Source organism: Balaenoptera acutorostrata, chromosome 12, assembly GCF_949987535.1.
Source record: "Balaenoptera acutorostrata chromosome 12, mBalAcu1.1, whole genome shotgun sequence".
NCBI lineage: Eukaryota > Metazoa > Chordata > Mammalia > Artiodactyla > Balaenopteridae > Balaenoptera > Balaenoptera acutorostrata.
Genome location: NC_080075.1, coordinates 26294390 through 26318618, shown reverse-complemented (window position 1 = coordinate 26318618; position 24229 = coordinate 26294390). Strand labels below are relative to the sequence as shown.

The window sequence follows — 24229 nt, the reverse complement described above, 5'->3', positions numbered from 1 at the left end:
AAGAATCTTATGTATTAAAACACAAAGATTGTCTTTGGATCTAGATAAACACTTCTCAGAGCTTGTTGGACTTGTCCTTTAAGCCTGGTAACAAACCATTCATAAGGAAATGTCAGTCTTTCCCATTATTAAGAACTTAAATTGCAGCAGCCAAATTATCTAGATTCATTTTAAGCATAGGGTTGTCGCCCTAGCACACCTCCTTACAAAATATGCCTTCCGTTCCCTATAAAATCCAAGCAAATCTCTGTTTCCTTCTATAGATTTCTCTTAATCTCCAATCACCTTTCCCTCTGCTCACAGGATCATATGTCTCATGTCCAGTTCAAAATCAGTGTCCCCCTCTCCCGGGCTGCAGTCCTCATTTTGCCCCAAATAAAACTTAACTCACACACACACACACACAAATCAGTGTCCCCTCCCTTCCACCCACTGTGCTCTGAGTCACTTTCCTTCCTCTCAAGGCTTTCTGCCACCCATCATTCTTACTACTCTGGTATCTATAGAGCAGACACCCCAATTCCACATGCATGACAGGGAGCTCTAGCACATTGTGCTCTCTTGGAATATTTCAAAGATAAATTCAGTAGATGATGTACTGTACATAAATTTGATATGGTCTGGATTTAACAACATGCGATAATGATTCACCATTGGGTACTATGAAAGAAATTTTCTCTACTCCACCTAATAAAAGCTGAAGATCTGAAACACATTTCAGGGGCTTATTTAGTGAGTCCTAACCATCTACATGGAAGCTGTCCAGAACATGGGGAGAGATATTAAAAATCTGTATGAAAAAGAAAAGTGAACATAGAGATACTTTGCCCAGTGTGTATAGTGCATTTGTGGCCACTCTGTGAGGCCTCCTCTGGTTCTGTCCCTCCCCATAGATATTGACAGGTCTTTTCCATCTCTAAAATGTTCCCTCTACCTAATACCTTTAGTTATCATCTTCCCTCTCTTGTTGCTTCCACAGCCAAGCATCTGGAAAGAATTGCCTATGTTTGGTATCTCTATGTACTCACCTCACATTTGTTCCTCAACCCACCTCATCTTTCAAACTCCCCTCACCAAGTCATCAATAACTTCCTTATTCCCAAATCCATGGATATTTCATTTCTTTTCTTAATGGATTTCCAGATAATTTGATGCTACTGATCCCTCCTTCCTGGAAACTCTCCTGTATTCCAGTCTCCCATTTCCTCCTACTTTTCTGCCCAGCTCCTACTCCTGTTGCCTTCACTAGAGCCTCTCCTTCCCTTTCCTCAGAGGTCACTGTTGTGCCCTAGTCCCGCCACTCTCAGAGGCAGTCTGGCAAAGACATTAATAGCACAGGCTCCGAATCCTGACTGCCTTGCTTAAAATCCTAGGTCCATTACTATAGTTGTATGACCTTGGGCAAGTTACTTACTACCCCTGTGCCTCGGTTTATTCATTTGTAAAGTAAGTATAATAGTCTTCTCTGGCAATGGTTATTCAGAGCATTAATACACATAAAATATTTAGAACAAACACATAGTACACACTCAATAAGCACTGGCCATTATAATTCCTCTTCCCACGCTCTATACTCTCCTTGAACACCATGAATTCATTACCTCTTGTTAAAAGTTTGCCCTTGAATCTTCTTTAAGACTTCTCTCCTGGATGCCAAATCTGCTAAACCATTTACCCACTAGACATGTCTCTCTGGCTGCCCCTAAAATTCTTCAGATGCAGTTTGTCTGAAACTGAGCTCATCATCTTTTCCTGCAAATGCTTCTCGTCCTCTATAACCTCTCCTAATGAATAGCTCCACTATCCTTACTCTTGGTTGCCCAGGCCAAAATCCCAGTCAGTCCTAGACTCCTGCCCCTGCCCCCAAACTCCACTGAACAATCAGTCACCAAATTGTGTCAACTATATTGCCAAAATATTTCTTGAGTCTGTGCCCAATTCTCCACTCCTATTACCAGTGTCTTAGAAAGAGCCTTATTTTTTTTTTCACTTAGATGATAAGTAACAATAATATTAAAAATAATATTCACCACTATTTTCACATGCCAATTATAGATCAATTACTGCAGTAGACAATTCACATACTTCATCATCCATAGTCTCGACAGTCATCTCTCCATGAGGGAGGGGGATCATCCATCCTTGTTTTCAGATTGAGAAAGACAGAAGCTCAGAGGCACTTAATAAATAGCCTAAGTTACACAAAGATGTTATGGGGCTGCTATGTAGACTGAGGTCGGTCTGACTCCAAACCCCAGGTCTTTTCTACTCTCTAAACTGCAGTGGTGTCCTGACATGGTCTTCCTGGCACCTGTCTTATTCCTCTCCAACATCTACTGCCAGAGGGGTCTATTTTTACAATGAAACTCTGACTTAGTCTCTCCTCTGTGTAAAATCCTGTAGTAGCTTCCCCGTGCCTTCAGAGTAAAATTTAAACCCTTTAGCAAGGCTTTTCCTGGTGTGCCACTTTGCCCATTTAGAGATCCGCTTCCCTCCTCCCCAACCATACCTACGTCTCTTCCCTTCCTGGAGCACACAATGCCTGCTCACCTGGCCATGCTGTATTTCTCTCCAGTCCCTCTGCCTGTGAGTCTCTTCTCATCAGCCTACATGCCTCCATCTCAGCCTCCTAGATGCTCTTGGACCCACCTGCTGTCCAAGCTGAGTTTAGCTGTGCCTCCTCTGGACAGCCAAGGTACTCTGTCTTGCCTCTAGTGCTGAATTTTAGAGTGATGCAACAGTCATTGATTGAACATCTACAATATGCAAGAATTCATGGTGGATTCTAGTGATTTAGGAATCAATAAGACATGTCTTGCTTTCAGAGAACTTACTTTAATGAGAGAGATGGATAGCAAAATGCTTCATTACTATCTTTGATTCCCCTGTCTGCACACTGGATTTCAGAGATTCTTGGGCAGGAAGAGTACTTGTTCATCTCTGTGTCCCCAGGGCCTAGAACTATGCCTGGCACACAAGGGAGTCGGTAAACACTAACAGCTTGAGCTAAAGAGACAAACCAAGGCCACCAAGCTATCTCTGTGAGCATACAATGCCATCTACAAGCACCATCTGCACTTTCATGTGTATCTTTTCCAGACTCTAATATGTCCAAGTCATTGTTTTCTGATTTTCATGAGGTCCTCAAAGTTCAATCCAGCAAGGAAGGAAACTAATGTCAGAGGTTGTTCAGCCAAGTGGAACACAGGATAGGCACTTCAGTAAAGTATTGTATGTGTCTTCCAATAAGGAGGCCCTTCCAGCTCCTTCTCTTGGGCTGCTGTGGCCTGTCTTGCCAAGATAAGTGAGTAAAAGGACAAGTCAGCCATATTTGTGTAGGTCCTTAGGGTAAGACAGGTTTGGGCAGCCCTTCTGAAGGGGGTCCCTGTGTAGAAACAAGACCCCCTGAAGTCAGTTCCCTCCCGCTACTGACCATCTGAGTGACACAGGCAGGAGGGCACAGGGCAAAGAGAAAAGGCTTAAATTACAGCAGGTTTTTTGTAAAAAAGACTTCTTTCCTTCAAAAGCTTATGGTTACTTCTCTGCTGAGCAGCATTTCTGCCTCCTCTCACCTTGGAGGACAAAGTACAAGCTGCCTAGGAGATCAAAGAGGGAGCAAGAGGAGGAAGAGAGAGTTGTTGACCCTCAGAGCAGACAGCTTCTAACTGCTTCTAAGTTCTAACAAGGCAAGACCTCAGACATCAGGCAGAGGAGAGGGAAAGGAGGAAAAACATGGAGGGAAAGAAGGCCACTCCCACCTGAACCACAGCAACCCACACACCTGTACTTTCCTTTTTGAAAACTAGATTCTCTAAAAGTGTCTCTGATGATAATATGACCATCCCGACACTGTCTGAAGCAATGGCGAAGGGCTTAGAGTCCGGTGGCCTGGATCTGATCCCAGTTCTGTCTTTTAGCTGAGGGTGGGATCCTGATTCCTCCTCTGATACTGACCTCAGAGGATGGTTGTGAGGATCAATGCAATAAAGGCATACAAAACCCTTACCATGGGTTCTGGCACCCACCCCAGGTGCTCCTATTGTAACTGACCACTGGGAACCACCTATGGGACCACTTTCTGTGGAGGAAGGATGTTCCTCAAAAGACACTTCCCTTCTCACTGCCTCTATTCCCTGACCCCTGACTGGACTGAGTCTTCCTCTGCATCTGTATCTTCTCTGTCACAGAACTACTCCTCTGTGTTGTGCTGGTTTTCTTGTCTATCTCCCCATTCAGGCCATGAGCATCTTGAGGGTCAAGATGTGACTTTCATGCTAGGGCATTCATTCACTCATTTATCACTTACTAAGTGTTTCCTACATGCCAGGAGGGGTCACTAAGTGGTAAATAAATTACTGAAGTCTGGGAATGACCTATAGAAGCACCTATATAAACTGTCCAATCAACAAGCATATGTACCTGTCACCTGTGGTGAGCTTTGGCAAAAGGCTTTGGGATCAAAGAAAATGACTGCAACTGTGAACATGATTCCCAGGAAATGTATCAGTCATGACAGTTGATCTGCTAGGTCACATGCTGGACTTTATGTAAAACAGACCCAGTTGATCAAGTACACTCTCACTGTCTCTGTCTCTGTCTCTCTCTCTCTCTCTGCCCCTGCTTTCTTCCTCCCTCTCTAAGTCCAGAGAAACTTAGCAATTACTTACCAATTCATACAGACTTTTGGCTGCTCTAAAGGTAATGTTCAAAAGCCCAGACTCGGGAGGAGCCATCCGTACAGTTCATCAGCCAGGGCATTACCTTCCTCATGTTTGTCTCTCTGGCACCCAGCACAGAGCTACTTACCCCTCATGTATTCCAAACTCACCCTAATTCCTCAAGATACCATCACCAGTCTAGTCTAGTCTAGTCTAGACTAAGTGACCCTTACAGAACCAAACAGGATTTCACAGAGTCAAATAATCAAGGTACATTTCACAGAACACAGCCCAAGACCTGAACAGGATGAGGTGTCTCTCCTTAGAACCAGATACACAAGCAGAACCAGCTTCATTAGGAATCTGCCTGCTGGTCAGTTAAAAGGCAGCCAAACCATGACATCAAAGGCCTGAAAACCTAGTGCCGGGTCTGACATTCCTCTCCTGGGCTAGTTTATCTTCTAGATCAGGCTTTAAATACCTCAGTGAAAATGCAAGTGATGCCCCAAAAATCTTGAGTCAGACTTTTACTCCAGTCATTAATACCCCAGGGGAATCTGTTTCTCAGATCAACCATCTGGTGACCCAGGAGAGAGGATAATGCCAGAGGCAGTAAGAGTCTGGTATCTGAAGGGGGAAGGCAGTGTTACAGGGGATCTGAGTGGTCTCTGATGTGTTGATGGACAGGGAAGTTCTCACTCTGCTCCATCCTCAAAAGCAGGCTTACTAGAGTATTTCTGTGACCCACTAACAAAACCTCAAGGCCTTGCACACCCAGCTAACCTCATTCCACTGAAGTTTGGGAGACAACCTGCCCAAACAAGCAAACTCAGGGGGACTACAACTGTGTGAGTCAGCTGTGGAAGAAGCCAGAGTACACAAATGTGCAGGTATTTGCGCAAGGTAGTCTGGCCTATGCAGCAAGTGGCCAATGGACCAGCAAGGAAGGGGTTCAGCTTTCAAAGGCAGGGCTGCATTCAGGGAAAAAGATTCCAAGTTAGTGAAGTGATCACCTGTAACCTAGTATCCAGTGTCATGCATAACTCAGATAGGGGGTCAGTGACAGGTTCCAAACCTGGTTCTCCAAAACTCCATATGAGTCATTAAATTCTCTTAACAAGTTTTACCTTTAATATATAACAGCGTTCCCCAAATTTTTGGCACCAGGGACTGGTTTCGTGGAAGACAATTCTTCCACAGACCAGGGAGGGGGGATGACCAGTTTCTGGATGACTCAAGTACATTACATTTATTGTGCACTTTATTTCTATTATTATTACATTTTAATATGTAATGAAATAATTATACAACTCACCATAATGCAGAATCAGTGGAGCCCTGAAGTTGTTTTCCTGCAACTAGATGGTTCCATCTGGGGGTGATGGGAGACAGTGACACCCAAAGTGTGTTGCTTATGTCCAGTCTACTCCATAATCTCGTTTTGGTTTCTGTCACTACAGAAAAGCCTGCTTCACAAGGATAGGATGTTGGAAATGAAAACAGGTTTTTCAGTGCTTTTGTGGCAATCTCAGGATATTCTGCCTTGACTTTAATCCAGAACGTATGGAGATTTGAAGTTGTCTCAAACATACTTTTAAGGTCACCGTCATTTGCGATCTCAAGAAGTTGCTCCTCTTCTAGCACGGACAAAGTCGATTCACCTGGTTTATTCACAAGTGGGTCACGGATCCATTCCTTCCCAGGTCAGGGGTCTTTTGTGGTTGGGAAGTAATGCTCAAACTCTTTTGAAAGATGAGATAGGTGATCATGTACCAGCTGGGAGAAAGAAGGTCTTGGCTCAGTCTCTTTCAAAATCTCTGCTAATGTTTGAAACATGTCAAAAATCCCAACGTTCAATCATTGCCCCCATAATTCCAGTTTGGCTTTGAATGCAGCCGGTTTATCTGCCGACTTGAGCACAGTTGTCGTCCTCCCTTGAAATGACAGATTGAGTTCACTGAGCAGGTTGAATATGTCACACAGGTAAGCAAGTTTTGCAACCCATTCTGTGTCACTGAAATGTGCTGTCAGTGGTGACTCTTTTTCTAAAAGAAATCTCTGGAGCAGCTCTTATAACTCAATAACTCTGGCTAGTGATCTACCTTTAGAAAGCCATCTGACTTCTGTGTATAAGAGAAGACGTGTGTGCTCTGCATCCATCTCCTCACAAAGCTGCGCGAACAGACATGAGTTAAGGGCATGTACTTTACTTATTTGTTTATTTATTTTTTTTGAGAATGAGGTCTATTTTATTTAGTGTTTAAAAATTTTTTTATTTTATTTTTTTATACAGCAGGGTCTTATTAGTTATCTATTTTATACATATTAGTGTATATATGTCAATCCCAGTCTCCCAATTCATCCCACCCCCCACCACCCCACTTTCCCCCTGTGGTGTCCATGCGTTTGTTCTCTATATCTGTGTCACTGTTTCTGCCTTGCAAACCGGTTCATCTGTACCATTTTTCTGGATTCCACATATATGCATTAATATACAACATTTGTTTTTCTCTTTCTGACTTACCTCGCTCTGTATGACAGTCTCTAGGTCCATCCACGTCTCTACAAATGACCCAGTTTCGTTCCTTTTTATGGCTGAGTAATATTGCATCATATGTATGTACCACATCTTCTTTATCCATTTGTCTCTCCATGGGCATTTAGGTTGCTTCCATGACCTGGCTATTGTAAACAATGCTGCAATGAACATTGGGGTGCATGTGTCTTTTTGAATTATGGTTTTCTCTGGGTATATGTCCAGTAGTGGGATTGCTGGATCATAAGGTAATTCTATTTTTAATTTTTTAAGGAACCTCCACACTGTTCTCCAGAGTGGCTGTATCAATTTACATTCCCACCAACAGTGCAAGAGGGTTCCCTTTTTGCCACACCCTCTCAACAACAGCATTTGTTGTCTGTACACTTTCCAATGATGCCCATTCTAACTGGTGTGAGGTGATACCTCATAGTAGTTTTGATTTGCATTTCTCTAATAATTAGTGATGTTGAGCAGCTTTTCATGTGCCTCTTGGCCATCTGTATGTCTTCTTTGGAGGAATGTCTATTTAGGTCCTCTGCCCATTTTTGGATTGGGTTGTTTTTATTTTAGTATTGAGTTGCATGAGCTGTTTATATATTTTGGAGATTAATCCTTTGTCCATTGATTCGTTTGCAAATATTTTCTCCCATTCTGAGGGTTGTCTTTTCGTCTTGTTTATGGTTTCCTTTGCTGTGCAAAAGATTTGAAGTTTCATTAGGTCCCATTGGTTTATTTTTGTTTTTATTTCCAGTACTCTAGAAGGTGGATCAAAAAAGATCTTGCTGTGATTTATGTCAAAGAGTGTTCTTCCTATGTTTTCCTCTAAGAGTTTTACAGTGTTCGGTCTTACATTTAGGTCTCTAATCCATTTTGAGTTTAGTTTTGTGTATGCTGTCAGGGAGTGTTCTAATTTCATTCTTTTACATGTAGCTGTCCAGTTTTCCCAGCACCACTTATTGAAGAAACTGTCGTTTGTCCATTATATATCCTTGCCTCCTTTGTCATAGATTAGTTGGCCATAGGTGCGTGGGTTTATCTCTGGGCTTTCTATCCTGTTCCATTGATCTATATTTCTGTTTTTGTGCCAGTACCATATTGTCTTGATTACTGTAGCTTTGTAGTATAATCTGAAGTCAGGGAGTCTGATTCTTCCAGCTCCATTTTTTTCCCTCAAGATTGCTTTGGCTATTCGAGGTCTTTTGTGTCTCCATACAAATTTTAAGATTTTTTTGTTCCAGTTCTGTAAAAAATGCCAGTGGTAATTTAATAGGGATTGCATTGAATCTGTAGATTGCTTTGGGTAGTAGAGTCATTTTCACAATATTGATTCTTCCAATCCAAGAACATGGTACATCTCTCCATCTGTTTGTGACATCTTTGATTTCTTTCATCAGTGTCTTATAGTTTTTTGAGTTCTGGTCTTTTACCTCCTTATGTAGGTTTACTCCTAGGTATTTTATTCTTTTTGTTGCAATGGTAAATGGGATTGTTTCCTTAATTTCTCTTTCTGATCTTTTGTTGTTATTGTATAGGAATGAAAGAGAATTCTGTGCATTAATTTTGTATCCTGCAAATTTACCAAATTCATTGATTAGCTCTAGTAGTTTTCTGGTGACAACTTTAGGATTCTGTATGTATAGTATCATGTCATCTGCAAACAGTGACAGTTTTACTTCTTTTCCAATTTGTATTCCCTTTATTTCTTTTTCTTCTGATTGCCGTGGCTAGGACTTCCAAAACTATGTTGAATAACAGTGGCAAGAGTGGACATCCTTGTCTTGTTCCTGCTCTTAGAGGAAATGCTTTCAGTTTTTCACCATTGAGAATGATGTTTGCTGTGGGTTTGTCATATATGGCCTTTATTATGTTGAGGTAGGTTCCAGCTATGCCCACTTTCTGGAGAGCTTTTATCATAAATGGTGTTGAATTTTGTCAAAAGCTTTTTCTGCATCTATTGAGATGATCATAAGGGGCATGTACTTTAATGTGGTTGATAATTTTAATCACATCCTGCAAAACGTTGTTAAATTCAGGTGACATTTTTTGGCTAGCCAGAATTTCTCTATGGATGACACAGTGCATAGATTCACATTCAGAGGCAACCTCTTTGACCTGAGTAGTGAAACAAGAAAGCTCTCCAGACATGGCAGCCACTCCGTCTATGCATATAACAACACAAAATGACCAATTCAGTTTTCCTGATATGTAATCATTCAAAGACTTGAATAGTTCTGCAGCTGTGGTGTTGGTTGGCAACAAAAGTGCACATAACATATCCTCATGCACATCCTCCTGAAAAATATATCGCACAAAAACAAGCAATTGTTGCCTTGTTGTTAACATCGGTAGACTCGTCAACCTGGATTGCATACCATGGTGACTCATTAATTCTCTCTAACAGTTGTGCCTCAATATCCTCTGCTATTTCATCAATTTGTCTAGTTATGGTGCTTGCCGAAAGAGGAACACATGCCACCTTTTGAACTGCAGCCTCTCCTAAAAGTTCACAACAAATGTCCTTAGCAGCAGGCAGTATTAACTTTTCACCAATAGTAAAGGGCTTCTTAGCTTTAGCAATGCAGTTAGTCACTAAGAATGATGCTCTCAGTGCCGACACATTTGATGAAGTGGTGGCTTTCAATAATCGCTTCTGTTCTTTGTGTTCACGTTTGTTTCTTTTGAAAGACTCCAAAGGCTTGTCTTTTAATGCATGGTGCTTGAACTCCACGTTTGGCTAGGGTTAGCTTGTGGGCTTACCAAAACTGTGACTGAGACAAGTGTGCAGTGTGGGAAAGAGGTGTGGATGGAAGTGGTAAATAAAATAATGGGCAAGCCACACGCAGACTAAAATAAGTGTTGGATTCTGACTTAAAACCTGCCACCAGATGCAGTTGTACTATTGAAGGACATTACCTCACTTGCCCCTATAAAGCCTGCCACCAGATGCAGCTTAATTGTCACTTGCCACTCAGTGATAGGGCTTTGATATGAGTCTGCAAGCAATTGATCTATTATGGTCTCTGTGCAGTCAAACCTCTCTGCTAATGATAATCTGTATTTGCAGCCACTCTCCAGCACTAGCATCACCACCTCAGCTCCACCTCAGATCATCAGGCATTAGATTCTTATAAGAAGCGTGCAACCTAGATCCCTCACATGCGCAGTTCACAGTAGGGTTTGCACTCATATGAGAATCTAATGCCACTGCTGATCTGACATGAGGCGGCGCTCAGGTGGTAATACAAGTGATGGGGAGAGGCTGTAAATACAGATGAAGGTTAGCTTGCTCGCCCACTGTCCACCTCTTGCTATGTGGCCCTGTTCCTAACAGGCCATGGACCAGTACCATTCTATGGTCCAGGGGTTGGGGACCCCTGATATATAACACTTGGAGAGAAAACATACTCTGCATCATCACGTATAAGGCAAGAGACCCACCTGGTGCCATTCATCCATCCATCCCACATTCGTTGATTGATTTAACCCAATATTTCTGTGCTAGGTGCACACTGCAAAGGGCACATGCTTAGAAAGGACAAAGCTGGAGTCCGGTAGCTCCTGACCCCTCGTCTGCACCTCTAACCTCAAGCACGTGTGTTGATTCCATAGGACCATCCCCAAAGAGTTAATGCTATTTTGACTCTGACCTGGCACACATAAAGCTCCATTGAGCATCAAGTTCATTGGTGCTGACCTAGAACTGTGACAGGAGACTGATCCCAATGTCCTGTCCCCCTGAGACTGGGTTAGGGGCAAGAAGGAGAGGGAAGGAACAGGATTGTAAAAATAATGGCACAGTCTTAGATCACAAGTGTGGTGCAGTTGAAAAACCCAATGGACTTTGGCTTTTATCAATGTACACAGCAAACTCCAGCTCATATTTATGGAGCACTTACTATAGGTGGGGCACTGGTTTAAGCTCTTTACCTGCATAGTGTGAAGAGTGTGTGTTTTGCAGTTCAGATGTCTGTGTGAATACTGGCTTACCATTCATTAGCTGTGTGACTTTGGGCAAACTGCTTAGCCTCTCTGTGCCTCCATTTCTTTGCCTGGAAAATAGGGTAATACCAGTACTAACTTAATAAGGTCCTCATAAAAGTTAAATGACTACAATATAAAATGCTAAAATTGAGCCATGTCCTGGCACAGAGTAGCCACTCAGTACTAAGATGAACAATCATTATCCTATTAGTTAATCACACTTCTCTGCAGAGAAGGCAGACTATTTCTTCCTATTTTGTTAATAAGGCTTTCAGAGACTAAGTCAATGTGCTCAAGGTCACAGAGTTAAGTGGCAGAACTAGGATTTGAATGCAGGCAGCCTGACTCCAAAGTCCGCAAGCTTAACCACCAGCATGAGGACAGCACTGTGCTAGGTCCAAGTACAAAGAAACAAGTCAGGGGATGAACAAGAGATCCCTATACAGAACAGTAAACACTGTAAGAGAGATGCACTGAAAGAAAAAATAGGGGAGGATGGCTGGGGCTAGGGTATCAGGGAAGGACAGAACCGAACCATCTGCAGGAACTGAATAATGCTTCACCCAGCAGGGGACTTGAGCTCTAGTCTCAAAGAATAATGAGCAATTTGTCAGCCAGGGAGGAAGAAGGGCATTCCAAAAAGTCAACACCTAGAATACCAGAAGAATAGTGAGTTGGGTGGAATGGAAAGTGCATACAGGAAGTGTCATAAGGTGAGGCTGGGAAGGTAAGTTGAGGCCAGTGTGAACAGGCATGTAGGCCAATGTCTGTGGTTAGATTTTATTTTGTAAGGCAGTGATTCTCAAACTTTAATATGCACAGGATCTACCTCTGGTGCTTGTAAAACATGTGCACATGTGCAGATTCCCATCCCTTCTGTTGGGGGGTGGGGGCAACACTTACATGTTAACAGTCAAAAATGTTTCCAGACATTGCCAGATGTCATTTGGGAGGCAAAATCAAAACCCCAGTTGAGAGCCACTTCTCCCATCCCTACTTTACAGATGAGGAAATCCAGCCACAGAAAACTACAGAAAGGCCTCATCCAGGATTCAAATGCTGGGGGTCCCACTCCAGGGTCTGGGTTAGCCAACAAGCCTAATAGCCTTTTGGGGAGAGAGATTCAAGCCAGCCTTCTGGGGAAGAATTACATATTTGTTGACAGACTGAATGATGGGTAGAGGATGAAAGAGTAAGGTTCCAAGGTGAAACTTCAGTGCTTGTCACTGAATTGTGAGGATAGTAGGTACTAAATAAATCATTTGGATTTGAGTAGAACCAAGATGTATTTGCTCAAAATGGAAAAAGCCTGGTTCCTCATGTTATGACCCAGCGGTAGGTGTTGGGATTCTGCTCAGACTGCATAGAGGAACTCTCTGTAGGGCTGGGTGTGGGTTGTGCGGTACAAACCAGTTGATTCACAAATCCTGGCTGGGCCCCTTCCCAGGTATGTGGCCCCGGTAGCATTATTTAACCTCTGTGCGTCTCATTTTGCCCCTTTGTAAAATAGGGATAGGAGTCCCTACTCAGAGCCTTGATGTGAGCACTCAGGCAGTTAATAAGAGCAAAATGGCAAGCTAGCACGAAGTGGTTTCCTCGCCTATCCTTCCAAGCCAGCCTCATTACCTCCACGCCCCGAGTCCCATATCCATTGCTCCTCCCCACCCCCACACCCCAATCCTTGGGAAGCCCAGTCAGAGCTGCAAGAAGCTGACCGCGCCCCTCTCCACGAGCAGAGCGTCCCCCTGAGGATTTAAGGGGCGCCAACGACCTTGTCACTCCCCAATCCGCTTTGATTTCGGGGTCCTGGGGGTCGCCAAAAGCACGCGGCCAGCTGAGTGCCTCAAAGGTAAATGAGATCAATGAGAGCCCTGGAAATTTCGGACAGATCCGCCTCCGGCAGGCCCAGGGTCAAAGCCAGTCACTGTCGCGGGCCCGCACGCTCAGCCCCTGGTCCCAGGGGCGGAGGAGGAGAGAGGCGCTGAGATTAGGGAAGGACTCGCTCTCGGAAGGCAGGCTGCATAAGCAAGGAGCAGAGAGTTGTTGGGTCCAGAAAAAGAAGCGGGGGGGAGGGGGCGGGGGAAGCAACAGGAAAGTAAGAGGAAGAGAAAGTAAAAACAAGCGCTGGGAAGCAAAGTTCCCTGGGGGACCCAGGCTACAACACCTGGCAGGGGGTCAGGAACAAAGCAGAGACTTCAGGTCTGAAGTGCTCTGGGTGCTTCCGAAGAAGGGGTATTCCGGGCAGACCAGGGCCCGCTTGGGATGCCAGGCGCCCCTATGCCCTTAGCGCTCTCACCGGCGCCGCTTACCTTCGCCAGAGCCACCGACGCGCACTTCCGGGGTCCTTGCTCGGAGACCAGGAGCCGATCACTAAGGGGAGGACGCAACAAAGCTGTGGCCAGGGTTTGGGCCGGCACTGGCGCCTCGGAAAAAATCCCAGGGGAGACACGCCGAGGCGGGCGCGGGGCGCTGGGTCTCAGCCTGGGCGCTCACGGGCAGCGGTAGTGAGCCCCGCAGACGCTGGAGAAGCGCGACTCAGTGGGAGGAAAAGGTTGTCTCATTTCCTTCGGTCTTTTCCCTCCACTCCACCCACTCCGCTCCGGACCTGCCCTCCCTCCCCCCTCCCCCCTCCCCAAGCCAGTGGCCCATGTGGGCTCTGGAAAGACACGAAACTTCAATGGCTGCCGCAAGCGGCGCCCCACTCCGCGTCAAGTTAGTTCTAGCTCCGGAACTCCAGCCTGACCCGCGCACTTCTGTGGAAGTTTCTCCATCGGCTGTCCCTGGGATCTTCCCTTTCCCCCTGCGGGGACGAGCCCAGATTTGAAAGCAGACCTCCAAGCTGCTTCCAGCATCCATCCTCTCCTTCCTGTCCCCATCACCTGCTCTGAGCCCTTTTTTTGTTGTTTGGTTTTGTGTTTGTTTGTTTTTTTGGTTTTTGTTTTGTTTTGTTTTGGCCGTGCTGCAGAGCATGCGGTATCTTAGTTCCTCCCAGGAGGGATGGAAACCAGTGCCCCCTGCAGTGGAAGCTCGGAGTCTTAACCACTGGACCACCGGGAAGTCCCTAAGCACATATTAAATTACAGGAAATAATATTTACTTTGTTGAATCTGATCGATTTTTTTTTCTCCAACTGGAGAGTTTAAAACCTAATACATGGGCTTCCCTGGTGGCGCAGTGGTTGAGAATCTGCCTGCCAATGCAGAGAATACGGGTTCGAGCCCTGGTCTGGGAAGATCCCACATGCCGTGGAGCAACTGGGCCCGTGAGCCACAATTACTGAGCCTGCGCGTCTGGAGCCTGTGCTCCGCAACAAGAGAGGCCGCGATAGTGAGAGGCCCGCGCACCGCGATGAAGAATGGCCCCCACTTGCCGCAACTAGAGAAAGCCCTCACACAGAAACAAAGACCCAACACAGCCATAAAAATAAATAAATAAATAAACCCAAAGTTAAAAAAAAAATTAAAAAAAAAAAAAAAACCTAATACATAATTTCGAAGGAACGTTCATTTTGATCCAAAGGAGAGCAGCTGATTTGGCCTTGCTCATTCAGAGTTGGGGTTTTCTTTCTTAAATTGAACACCTACTTTATTTAAGAGCCTGATAGGTGCTGAGCTGGGCTCTGGGAACTTAGAAAAGAACAAGTAGGGCGTGTTGTTCCTAGACAATCGTCATATGTAACTAGTGCAGGCAGAGAAGAGGTCCAGGGATTCTGTGGTCTCTTAAGAGATAGGTCAAGAACTGGAAGAGCTTTCCACAGAGTAAAAACGGCATGCACAGAGCCAAGGAGGAATGGGAAAGCCCAATCAGGAGGTGGTCTAGCAGAGAACACAGCCAGGATGGGGAGTGATGGTGGGTGAACATGGAAGAGAATGTTGACCAGTCTACCAAGAAAGGATAGGAGCTGCAGAGAACAGTGGGGTGGAGTTGACAAGAAATAGTGACCAAGAGCTGACAGGGTGCAGATGAGTGGATGAAGGAAAGAGGTAATTTCCAGGCCTCTGGCTGGAGTACCTAGTGAGTGACCAGTGCATAACCAGAATCCAGAGCACCTTCTGGAGATGCTATTCCAAGTGTGGTCTGGGGACTGACAGTATTAACATGAACTGGGAGCTTGTTAGAAGTGGGAACTTTCCAGCCCCACTTGACCTACTGAATCAGAATCTGAAGTTTAACAAGATTCCCAGATAATTCAAATGTGCATTAGAGTTTTGGAAGCACTGATCTCTAGACCACTGACTGTGTATTAGAATGACTGGATATTAGACTGTGGTGCCCTGATCATACTTTAGAAACACCTGGAGAGCTTTGACAACCAATATGAGGCCCCTGGTCCCACAAATGCATATTTAATTGGTCTGGGGTAGGGCTCCAAAATCAGTATTCTCAAAATGATGTTCAGATGATCTAATGCAATCAGAGTTTAGAACCACTGTTCTAGGCTTATTCAAATGCTATTTCATTTAACCTTGAAATGCACCTCTTCAGAAAGAAAAAGAACACCTATGTGTAAGTGAAAATGTAAAGACTAGTTATCTCCCTCTCATACAGAGGCAAGTGGTCTGCTGGAAAGGGCCCTTTTTTCCTAAACTAATCAGAACCAGATTCTAGCCTCAGATGGCCACTAGAGTACTGTCTGAACTTGGGGCAAGTACTCCCCTCTCAGGCCTCAGATTTCTTATCTGTAAAATACACACATGACTAACTCCAGATTTCACCCACAAGGTGCCATGATCAGAGCTCCTCCTAACTCTCTAGCTTTATCAGAAGGTAGATGGAAAAGTGATATTGAGAAGTGGGTTTTCCTGGTGTAACACTATTCGTACCACCCTGGTGCAACTGCCATGCATAAACACCAGAGATCAGAGAATTGTGTGCTGAGCAAGGGCAACACACATAAGTGATGCTCCATAAATGTGTACTAAGTATATAAATAAATACATGAATGAATAAATAACAGTCAGTGGCATAGACTTTCCATGGATTGGCCCTAACCCAGAACATATTCACTTGCTTCCTAATCTAGAGGAAGGACTCTGGAATTTGGAAGCACTCTGACCCATGAACCTAGCTTTGGATTTAAAACTACTACTATTAATAACTACTAACATTTGTTGAATGCCTAGTACACACCAGGCATTGGGCTAAATGCTCTGCTTAGGATAACCTCATTTCATTATAATGAAGAAGATACTGTTGAACCTCTGCTGTCCAACTGGTTTCAGGAATCATAGGTATAACAGGATGAGAGCTGCCACCTAGGACAGCCCCTGCCTCTGGTTCTGCAACTGGGCATAAGTGGCCAGAAAGCCCTCTTGGGGGTCTTTGGGGTCATTCTCCAGAGAGATCAACCTGAGGGAAGGGCTTTGGAGTGACGGCTCCAGGGTCCTATAGAAACCGATGCTCCCAGAAGCTATCTCAGGAGACCTGTGGACTATGGTTAAGCCTTGGACAGGAACTCTTCAAAGCTACCCACTTCATGGTTGCATGTGTGTGCACTTACTACCTTACTTACTTGTAAGAGCCAAACCCAGCACCAGTCCTTTACACATATATTTCTCTTAACCCTCACAGCATCCTGACATGTTAAGTACTCTTGTTTTCATATTTTATAAATGAGAAAACTGAGATGTCAAGAAGTGAAAATCTGTTTGTCCCTGCAATCCAAGTTTCTTAAGTGGTACACTTTGCTACCACCACTGTCGGCATTTACCACCACCATTTTGCCGCCCTGCCCCTTTGATAGAAAGGAGAGTCCTCATTTCAGGTCCCATTCACTTATTACAGTTACACATCATCAAAACTCTCTGTGACCCATTTTCCCACCTGTAAAATAAGTTGTCCTTGATTGCTCTTTTACTAAGACACTATGTGTGGCTTGATCCTCCATAGCCTGAGATGAGATGACGAGAGATAAACCATAGACTGTTATGAGAAACCAAATGTATGGGGGAGATTTATCCCAAAATGAGAGGGGCCAGTACTTCACTAATAGCACAACTATCACAAAAGAGGGAATCCTCTATTTTCCATCTCTAGGGGGATATAACTAAAGCATAGTATTACATAGCATTTCAGACTTTAGATCAGATGTGAGGAGGGAGCATTAAGTCCCTCTGCTAGACCGTGGCAGATGCTCAGGGGCTATCTTGTGAAGTTTCCCCTGGTTATGGGATAGCTGGCTGGCCTTAAGGCTGAAGTGGAAAGGAACACAATCTGGGATTGAGATCCACAGGATGAGCCAGGCAGGAACAGAGGCAGGAGGGAGTCCGTGTGCACAGGAACAGCCTCAGCTCCAGTTATAGGCGGGGGTGGGGAATTAGAAGTGGAAGAGTGTTCATCCCAGGAAACCAGGATCTGAAGTAACTACTTCATGCCTGGGTCCAGGCCCGGGGCTGTGAACTAAGCTCTCAGTGTAAGCATTCTTGCTGATGTGTCAGCAGGCTTGGGCCTCCCTGCAGAGTGTGCAGGGCTCCCACGGTGCTGGTGGTAAGAGCAGGGCTCCACCATCCTGCACACTGGTGTCCTGGCCAGCAGCAGGACCTCTGACTCATGGAAGAGGTCTAGTCCCCAGAGCCCCTTCATTTAACACAAAAGAGAAGTGGTAGTTTTAACCCTCAGTGGCATTTCTTCAACAGCACTGTCATGATGCTGGGATTTGGTAGGAGAATCCCTAAGTCCACATCATTGCTGAGCCCTATCGATCAACTTTGCCCAGACACATTTCTGCTGCTTCCACTTCCTAAACTCCCATTTGTGTTTGCATGACAGCAATTTGATGATTTTACATGAAGCTCATTGCAGCGAATTTTTACTGGTACTGGTTTTTGCCTCAAACAAAAATATGACCTCAAACTTTGGTTATTTCCATTTTACAGATGAGGAAACTAAGGCACAGCACCCAAAAGGAGGACAACAAAACAAAACTGATCTACCAACTCAACTAAGGTAGGACCTTCAGGTCCCTGTGGTTTTACCCTAAAATTATGAGCCACTTAAGGTACTACACAATGACTGCAGTGGAATATGTCCAGATATGTCCTCACCCAAAATCATCTGGCCCTGTGTAGCCTGTTTATCAATGCAGTTCAGTTTAACTGCCATTTCCTGGAGACCACCTGCCCTTCACAAGGAATTGTCCTAGACACTGTAGGTGACCTTGCTGCATGTTACATTCAATCCTAACCTGGGGAATATTTTGAAATTACAAGCTGGGCTCTAGACCAGATCAATTGAATCAGAATCTCTAGGTGTGGAACCCATTTTTTTAACCTCTGCAGGTGATTAAAATGTACAGTCAGGATTAAGAACCACTTCTGTAGGAAATGCAGAGACAAAGCCTAGGTCCTAATGGATAAGGAGTTTGCAAAGTAAGTAAGGTGCTCAGTTTAGTAATGGATGATTGCCAAAAGTCATCAGGAAAAGGGAAATATCAAAATCTCTCTCTTGACCAAAGCATGTTAAGATAATACCAAACTAACAAAAATCCCTGGATTTATCTCAGCCTTGAGCGGGTAATGTCATCATCACATGGTCAAGAGTAGGAAATCTGGTTCTGTCCCAAGAAAGTACAAATGATTGAAACCAGAATTCTTGTCCCTTCTCTTATAGCACTGCTATTTACAAGAAGCATTCAAACATCAAGCACTTATGAATTCCAGAAGTAGTAAATAATCTCTAGGAGCGTCAGAGCAAGGCAGTCATGTAAACCAAATAATGAAAGACAAAGGAAATTGCCACATGGCCTGATGAGAGGTTAATGGATGTGCAGACAGAGACATCAATGTGTCACCATTAATGATGTCACTTTAGGAAAATCAGGAGGCTGAGTTTTTTTTTAAATGTTCTATCTTACAGTCATTTCATATTTATTCATCTTAACAAAAGTGAGCCTGAAAATATTGTTTAAAATATTAGGGGAAGCAGGACAATTTATCTCTCTCTTTGTTTCTTTGTTTCTTCCTTCCTTTCATTAACCAGGTGGCATTTAAATTCATTCACCTCACAACTACCCGCTGAAATGACGCTAGTCATACGATAGTATTAGCTACTAACACCTCCTAGACACCAAAGGTTGAAGAATGCAGCACCATACACTTACAGCCAGACCTTTCACCAACTTTTTACAAGGTCTAATGGATGCCTTTAATCACCAAATAAATCAGTATTGACGGTTATGCTCTCCTTAGTTTCCAGAGGTAGATAATGAAATTAATGTTCCCAGGCCTTCTCTTCCTTTTCAAAAAGCGAAGTTTTGCCTGTACAGAGGAATATAAGGGGGTGCTGGACACACTAGTCAAAAAATTTTTTAATAAAACCAGAAAGCACAGGGAACTTGAGCCACACAGCTGAGCACCACCCCTCTAAATGGCCTCCCTGTGTTCTAATCACCTCCCCCACCTTTCTTAAAATGTTATGTGTCCAAAAGGGATGAAATAATGAGGAACAAGCATCAACTAAGCATGTCTTTATTCTGTTGTGAAGTGGAAGCTTATCTCTCATTGAATTAATTCCTCATGGGCCCAGTCAGAAGAGTAGAAATCTAAATCCTTTTGGCTCAACCACTTTATCTTGCTTGAGGCAACAGAGTAGAAATCAGAATATTTCTCTCACCAGTTTCTGCTGCCCAATACAACATTACCTGTGATTAGTGATAGTTTTTTTTTTAATTGAAGTATAGTTGTTTTGTGATGTTTTGTTGGTTTCTACTGTACAGCAAAGTGGAGTCCCCTGTGCTATCCAGCAGGTTCTCATTAGTTATCTATTTTATACATATTAGTGTATATATGTCAATCCTAGAGTGAAGTAAGTCAGAAAGAGAAAAACAAATATCATATATTAATACATATACATGGAATCTAGAAAAATGGTACAGATGAACCGGTTTGCCAGGCAGAAATAATGATAGGTTTTGAATCAAAACATATTCACCAGTTAAACCATAAACATAGCTGAGTGTAAATTTTGCTTCTTTTATTCCCTCTATTTTCCATAGGGAGATTCTCATCCTTTTGCTGAGACCTCCTTTACTTTTTTCATCTTGGTTAACAAGGTTAAATAAGCATGAATATAACTTTACTAAATCGTTCATACAAAACACTCTCTTTCTAACCAACAGGAAGTCACTGTAAAACTGAGATGTTTTAATTATAAGAAATGAGACAATGGGATCATGAAACATGCCTAGTAAAGTTGCTAATAGTTGTGCTTTAAGAAAAAGCAAGTTATGTCTCTATCCACAACGTATATGACCCTAAACAGTTGTCTATAATATAAATGTCTTTTTTATATTGAAAATACCATTGACTCAATATAAAATTAAGACACTCTGCTATAAGTAATTTTAGTCCCACCTATTAAAAAATACACTTCATATGTAGCAAACTACTGAAAGTCATTTTTAGAGGAATAAGAAACAGTAGAGCTCAAAATAAAGTATAAAATTTGTGTTACAGTAACTCAATCTAACAGCATAACTGAACTAAATTCTGAGTCTTTTTCAGTACTCCTTTACAAGACTGCCTACAACTCTTCCAAATTCCTCAAAGACTTGTCTCCTGTAACTCTGTGAAAAGTGTGAGCTTGAGAAATTAGTAGAGTGATTTGGTCTGAAAGATAAATAGGCAAACACAGGACAGATGACAAAACATACCAAACTATACATTTCTTTGAAGATTGTGCACTAACCAGAGCAGATGGTTGAGGTAACCCTGAACTTCTTAAAACCCTACAGTACATTCATTTAATTAGTTCTCTGATTCATAAATTTCATAGTAGCAAGTTCTGGAACATGGTGTCCTTATGCACAGGTGTGCTAGATCTAATCAAACCAAATGGATGGCACTCTGTTCATTACCCCAGTGCCCAAACTGGAGTGATTTCCATTCTTAAACTGATGCTGGTATCCAGCAACCAGTCAGCCTCCTGTGTCTGGACACAGCTAATGGAGTTGAGGGATCTACTTTGGATGTGAACAAGGAGTCTAAGATTATGGTCCTAACAGAAGAAGAGATAATAAATGAAAAGCTGATTCATTTGTTTCAACAGAAGGTCCATACTAAGAATCCTTTAAATTAGCAAGTTTGATTAATGCATTTAAAATATGACCCATTTGATTTATGCTTAAATGGTTTACTATACTTCTCAGAAACATAGAGTTTAGTTGTACTGAGATGTGCAGAGTAACAGCTTCCACACAGAAGTATGACCTCAACCCCTTGGGCACATGGGAGATTTGGTCAGTCAGGGGGTTCTTCTCTGTGCTTCAAGCCTCTGCTTGCCAGACTTCCTTCCTTGCTCTAATTTCTCTTCCCTCATCTCTGATCTTCCCATTGCCTCCTTCCCCTAAATCTTGAAGATGCTTAAGCCCTCCTCATAATTTGAAATACATAAATAAATTACCCATTTATAGGTATTTTCTGTATCTTTATTTCTTTTCCAAATTTCTCAAACAAATGGGTGTATTTATTATCACTTACTCAACCTCCATTCAATTGTCAACTCACTGTAGTCTGGTTTCTGACCCCCAACACACCACTGAAATTGCCCTCATTGGAGTCAAAAATAGCCTCCGAATTTCAAAATCCAGTGGCTGTCCCTGAGCTTGTGTTGGTACCTCTCTGCAGTATTGTCCACTGTTGGCTACTTTCTTCTTCACAAACTCTTCTCCCTTCACTTCTGCACTTTCCCATCTCCGAGATTCCTTCCTACCTTTGTGGTCATTCCTCCTTTGTGACCTTCCTTAACTAGTTTTGATTCATAATAAATGCACATATTCATGTTACTAGCATCTTTTGGGGGTTGCCCACCTCTTACAGGATAAAGTCTAGACTTCTTAGCATGGGATTCAAAGCCCTTCAGGGTCAGCCTCCACCCATTCTATAACAATCTATCATGCTTCAGCTGTATCAACCTCTTTACCGTCTCCCAAACATGTCATGCTATTTCACACTTCTGTACCTTTGTACAGAATGTTCTCAACTCCACCACCATCCTCCACTGAGGGATTCCAGCTCATCTTTTAAGACTCAGAATAAAGGTGAGCAATTCTGGAAAGACTTCCTTGCCTCCAAATAGAGGCAGTGCTCCCTCCTGAGTCCCTGGCATCTGTGACATGTCTTCATTGTGAACTCTGCAATGAGTTTCCTCACCCGTGAGGGCAACAGGTGCTTGTTCATCTCTTTGTCTCCAGGGTTTGCACAGTGCCTAGCACCTAGTAGGTGCTAACTACATGATTAGGATGCAAGAACTATCACACTACTCTTATTTCTCTAAATTGAATTTAATTTTCCCTGAGCTTTTTACTCCTTCCATAGGGAAATTTAATCTGTCATTATTAGGTACTTCCCAGGGTCAGGGGTAGGTCCCTGGTGACTTGTACCATACAGAACATGCAAAGAGGGGCCTCTCCCGTCTATACTGATTACCACATCCAGGCTTATTTTCCAAGGCTGCATGGAACCAGGAGACAGGTACTTCTGAGGCCTGGGACTTGAGATTTTTTTCACAGGGGTTCTCAAGGGCACAGCCTCTAATGTTTGGTTGTTTCTACTCTACCCCTCTCCCCTCCTGCCCTTCAGCAGCCCTCGTTGTGAGTGCTGTGGGAAAGCAGGGTCCAGGCATTCATACTTGATGAACACTCTCTGTAATCTTGTTCTTTCTTTCCTTTACAGGGACTTCCTTAGCCTCCAGTCAGGATGTGTACCCTCAGAAACCCGAAGCTCCCACTCCAGCCCCAGCGCAATTCCCCTCAATCAGCATAGGTGACCAAAACAAAACCAAGAAAAAGGGCTTCTTCTACTAGAAAGTCTGTTTTCAACCAGCAACAACAAAGCCCCCAAAGACAAGGGTCTTCCTACCTTCTTGAGGCAGAGGAGAGAAGAGCACTGACAACAAAGAGAAGAAGATACGAAAAAATTTCTCAGTAAATTATCGTGCCACATAACACTCAATGAATTTGTTCAATTAATTAAAAGCAGAAATATCCATGAAAAAAACATGAGTGAAATTGCTCTCCCAAAGAAAGACACCTCCACTTAGCAGGCCTCCTCACTTAGCCTAAGCCTCTTCATTCCTTCCCTGGGGATGGAGGCCTAAAATCTCTGGATTCCCCCCATTTATGGCACAGGGACGCCACTCACATGGCTGAGTTAATTTAAGCTGCTGACTTGGATTGCTGACATGGGCATTTGTAACAGCTCTATTAACCCACTTTCTCTCATGGTTGATTTTAATCTCTTTAAATTTTGCCCAGCCAGTGAGAAAACTGAAAGCATAGTTGAGAGGGTATGGGAGACAGAAGTTGCAGGTCATAAGCTGAGTGGTGGTTAAATCCTATGGAAGGAAGCAAACACGTGTATAATCCTTTCAGGAAAACAAGTATTACTGGAGAGGAGAAAGCTGCCAATGTAACTTTGTTCTAAGAATAAATAGCACATTTTTCTTCAGTGTTTGCTTTTCTCTCTTTGATCCCCTTGAAGCCCTCTGGAACTGCTGAGCCAGCAATTTTTCTCCCCTCTGAGGCTGGAGAGAAGGAGCCACAAACCCTCTCTTGAGATTCCTCAAATGGAGACATAAATAGGGGGTCCCAGGCAATGCTGGAGCCAAGAGGTCTATGGAAGTCTAGGATCCAGACATTTTAGTGAAGTTTAATCACCACAAATATGCCACTGTGTTTCCAAACATGCTGTCATGATACCGAGAAGCTGTTTAAAAGGGAATAATAATGGAAAGGGTCTATGACCAAGGCCACTGAGAGTCATGGGAGTTTGAAAAACAAAAAGAAAAAGCAGATCTCAACTGGGTTAATGTTTAGCTTTAGTCCTAGGCAGTAGTAAATGTCTGCAGGCAGATAAGCTGACTAGAGCATACCCTCCCCATAGGAGTTTATGATTCAAATACTCTAGAAACCACAGTCCCTAGTAACATAGTTTTCCCCTTTTTTCCCAGACAGCTTCATTTCAAGGGAGTTGTAGGCAGGATGATACCAGTGAAAGATAAGGGCCTTGGCCTCAAATAGATCTGCATTAAGTTCTGGTTTTTCTACTTACTGGTT

At 43.4% G+C, this 24229-nt stretch overlaps 1 protein-coding gene and 1 long non-coding RNA gene across 11 annotated transcripts in view; one reads left to right on the top strand and one right to left on the bottom strand.

The window, feature by feature from the left end:
- The window catches only part of EVA1A (eva-1 homolog A, regulator of programmed cell death), an 84733-nt gene extending 70970 nt beyond the window's left edge, over positions 1–13763 (bottom strand). For 6 of the 10 annotated variants that reach the window (XM_057558727.1, XM_057558730.1, XM_057558725.1 and 3 more), the window contains exon 1: positions 13488–13763. The gene's annotated coding sequence lies outside the window, so the exon portion shown is untranslated. Of the gene's footprint in view, positions 1–5973; positions 6593–11184; positions 11247–13487 lie in introns of all 10 variants that reach the window. The other 4 variants (XM_057558723.1, XM_057558724.1, XM_057558726.1 and 1 more) reach the window with 2 other exon arrangements.
- Positions 12873–23592, top strand: LOC114236795 (uncharacterized). Its single transcript, XR_003622652.2, has 3 exons — positions 12873–13027; positions 18054–18123; positions 22848–23592. It is a non-coding gene; the product is annotated as an uncharacterized LOC114236795 (long non-coding RNA).
- Positions 23593–24229: the final 637 nt, after the last annotated feature.